Below are 3,805 nucleotides of genomic sequence, written 5' to 3'. Positions count from 1 at the left end.
AGGGAGTGCCCGGGGTCGGGGGCAGGAGGGGTCAAAGGGCAGCTACATCCACCGGCACCCTCTCCAAGGCTTCTTGGCTAACCTGTCTGCCATCCCATGCCCTACAGGATTAAAAACCATGCTTAATAACGCACGTGGCATGAAGGTTTACATTTAAAAAAAAGAGTCTGTTTTAATTTTTCTACAAAGTTATCAGTAGGGCTTCCCTTTAAGATAAGTGGATATTCTTGAGAATTCACTACGGATTCTGGAGCATAACTTCTTTTCATAGGGCTTCTGCAGGTACTGGGAGAGGTCACACAGGCTCTGGGTCATGAGAAAAGGCTTTGAGAGGGTGACTCAGCTGTAAATACCTCTTTGCTCAGGGGTGGTGGCCCACCTGGCCCTCACTCTTCCCTTTGCAGCCTGGGAGCCTCTGAAATGAGCCACTGGTCCGGAAGGTCACCAGACACTGCGTTCCAGCTCGCACAGGCTCACAGCCTCTGCCCGGCCGTGTGTCATGAGCAGGACACACACCTACTCTGCCCCACGGTCACTGGCCTGGAACCTGGATACTGGCTCTTAACTTTCTAAAAATAGCAGCTAAGCTGCAGGCAGGCATTCCACAGAAGAGTCACTGGTGGGAAGAAGACATGAGGGTGGAGAAATAAACGGAAGGTGTCACAGCTTCAGAATCAGAAATTTCTGGAACCAAATAAGCCGGAGGTATTGGGGGATTTGGTACCATCTCTCCATTATGGGTGGGCTTCCTTGGTTGCTCAGAGGTTAAAGCGTCTGCCTGCAATGCGGGAGACCTGGGTTCGATCCCTGGGTCGGGAAGATCCCCTGGAGAAGGAAATGGCAACCCACTCCAGTATTCTTGCCTGGAGAATCCCATGGACGGAGGAGCCTGGTGGGCTACATCCACGGGGTCGCAAACAGTCGGACACAACTGAGCGACTTAGCTTTCTCCATTATGGGCATCTATTGAGACTCCTGTAGACATTTTTTTAAAAAACGGGTAACAGGTGCTATTTGAAACTCCAGCTGCACGGGGACAGAGAGATGGAAGTCTAGCGCTCGGAAGTCTACCACAGTCTGATGTCTGTTTTTGCCAGAGGCTACTGTCCTCAGCACAGAAGTACTAAACACGCACCTCAGACTAACCTTTCTGCCTGGGATGGTACACTGTCTGGAGATCTCACAAAGGTTTGTTTGCCTCAGTGATCTTCGGTAAATGATCAGAGCATTCCTGTTTTGCTTGCATCAAGAACATTTATCTGAAAACAGAAAAAGCAAGCAATACTTTAGAAATACTGGGTGGAAAGAACTGTAAGGTGAAATCTGTGTGTGTCTTGAGGAAGCACCTTAACATGGCGGTGGTTTTTAACTTTTTTATTGAAGGATAATTGCTTTACAGAATTGTATTGTTGTGTTTAATTGTTAAAAATATACATGACAAACGTTACCATTTTAAACATTTGTGAGTGTACAGTTCAGTGGCATTAAGAACATTCACAAGGCTGCACCACCATCAGCATCATATCTGAACTTTTTCATCTCTCCAAATGAAACTGCACCCATTAAACACCAACTCCCAATTCCCAGCCTCCAGCCCCTGGTAACCACCACCCTGCTTTCTATGAATTCGACCACTTTGGGCACCTAGTATTAGTAGAATCATACAATATCTGTCCTTTAGTGTCTGGCTTATTTCACTGATCATAATGTCCTCAAGGTTTATCAGGGTTGACAGCATGGATGAGAATGCGAAAGTGAACGTGAGAGTCACTCAGTCGTATCCAGCTCTTTGCCACCCCGTGGACTGTAGCCCATGAAACTCTCCAGGCCAGAATACTGGAGTGGGTAGCCTTTCCCTTCTCCAGGGGATCTTCCCAACCCAGGGATCGAACCCAGGTCTCCGTGTTCCACGCGGATTCTTTACCACCTGGGCCACAAGGGAAGCCCAAGAATACTGGAGTGGGTAGCCTATCCTTCTCTAGCGGATCTTCCCAACCCAGGAATCAAATTGGGGTCTCCTGCATTGCAGGCAGATTCTGTACCAACTGAGCTATCAGGGAAGCCCATGTATGGTATATATTGTAAAACTCAAGACTATTATTTAGAGCAGTTTTAGGTCCACAGCAAAATTGAGAGGATAGTACAGAGGTCTCACATACTCTCTGTCCATGCAGGCACAGCCTCAACATTATTAACCTTCCCTACAGATGAGACATTTGCTACAACTGATGAGCTTAAACTGACACATCACCGAATCTATGAATTAAAGAGGATTCCTTCTTGGTGTCATACATTCTATGAGTTTGGACACATGTAAAATGACATGTAACCTTATTATAGTATCATAAAAAGCCCCACCTGTTCATCTCTGCCCCCTGCAACATCAGAACTTCATTCCTCCTTGTGGCTGATAATATCCCACTGTATGCACAAAACACGCTTTGTCTGTCGATGGACATCTGGGTTGTTCCTACCTTCCGGCTGTTGGGAGTAATGCTGCTGTGAACACAGCTGAGTGTCTGTCCAAGTCCCTGGATATATGTCTTTACAGGGACTTTCCCACAGAAATGAAGTTTTGTTGACAACATCCATTTACCTCATCCCGTTGGAAGAGCCTTGCCTGCAGCGAGACCAGGTGCCGCAAATGCTGGAAATTTCTTCCCCAGAAAAGAACCCCAAATAGCAGCTAGTCTGTCTGCTCTATTCTGGGAAGGACAGCAGTTAGGGGCCCCCGTTTCCCCAGGCTGCAAATTACCTATAGAGTCTCATCCTTCACTCTAGGCTCCGAGCACACTAACCTCTGGAGGGACCCCAGGCCTATCCTGTTTTCTTGAATAGAACCTGCTCCTTGTCAGGGCAATAAACATGTTTATAAACAGAACAAGAGCGGGGCAGGACAGTGCCAAACCTCACTCAGCTGGTCTAAGATTCAGGTTGAATATTAAACTGGAAACTCTAAAAACGGTTATTGTACCTTGTAAATTCCTTCAGAAAGGACCTTCAGGGAGAAGCAGACCAACGTTTTGTGTTTTGTTTCCTTGTTGTTTTTGGCTGTGCCATACGGCATGTTGGATCTTAGTTCCCTACCAGGAATCAAACTGACACCCCCTGTGGTGGAAGCACCTGAGCACTAACCACTAGACCACCAGGGAAGCCCCCCACAATTTTATTTGTTGCAACAAGTGGCCAGGGACTCCGAGGCAAAGACAGGAGCAGAAGAGCCCAGAGGAACTCTCTGGATCCCTGCAGGCCTCCTCCCACCTAAGAGCATTTCTGGAGAAGGGCAAACAAAGTTGTGCTGACTTCCTGAGGGGTCAATGAAGCCAGGTCCCAAGGCAGCTTTTTGTCTGGTTTGGTCTTTACATGAATGCATAATCACAAAAACATCAACTAACACAAAATCACAGAGTACAAACGCACAGTCCTGCTTAAGCTACCGCTCAATCCCACTGCCTCTCCTCCCTAAGGCCACCACCCTCACATCTGAGTTCATGAAGCTGCTTCCTGCGCGCAGGAGTGCAGGCGTTCACAGCACACGCTGGCTGAGGGGAGGGGGAGGCAGCAGCCAGGAAACAGACACAGTCACCAGACAGGACCCTCACCTGGGCCACACGGCTTCCCCAGCTGTCCCTCCCGCGGCTGGCCACACCACCCACACCGTCCACGCCACCTGCCCCGCAAGGGACGCAGGCCTCACCTGCTCTCGCAGCGCCCAGCACCCAACAGAGGGGCCGGGCCCAGGAAGGCAGCCGTGCTCCCACCCTCACCCGGTGGGCAGTCGTAGAGGCTGGCTGGAGCTCCAGCA

The 3,805-nt window shown here is 49.2% G+C and overlaps 1 long non-coding RNA gene across 4 annotated transcripts in view; it reads right to left on the bottom strand.

The window, feature by feature from the left end:
- Window positions 1–6: 6 nt before the first annotated feature.
- LOC104988868 overlaps window positions 7–3,805 on the bottom strand; it is a 4,889-nt gene continuing 1,090 nt past the window's right edge. The window contains exons 1-4 of one of the 4 annotated variants that reach the window (XR_825296.1): window positions 3,698–3,794; window positions 2,359–2,481; window positions 1,147–1,259; window positions 7–101 (exon numbers count right to left, since the gene is read on the bottom strand). This is a non-coding gene — a long non-coding RNA (uncharacterized LOC104988868). Of the gene's footprint in view, window positions 102–1,146; window positions 1,260–2,358; window positions 3,074–3,697; window positions 3,795–3,805 lie in introns of those variants that run through there. The other 3 variants (XR_825294.1, XR_825293.1, XR_825295.1) reach the window with 3 other exon arrangements.

The sequence above is a fragment of the Bison bison genome, unplaced genomic scaffold (assembly GCF_000754665.1).
Source record: "Bison bison bison isolate TAMUID 2011002044 unplaced genomic scaffold, Bison_UMD1.0 scf7180017864144, whole genome shotgun sequence".
In the NCBI taxonomy this organism is placed as follows: domain Eukaryota; kingdom Metazoa; phylum Chordata; class Mammalia; order Artiodactyla; family Bovidae; genus Bison; species Bison bison.
This window is presented reverse-complemented; position numbering and strand designations above follow the sequence as displayed.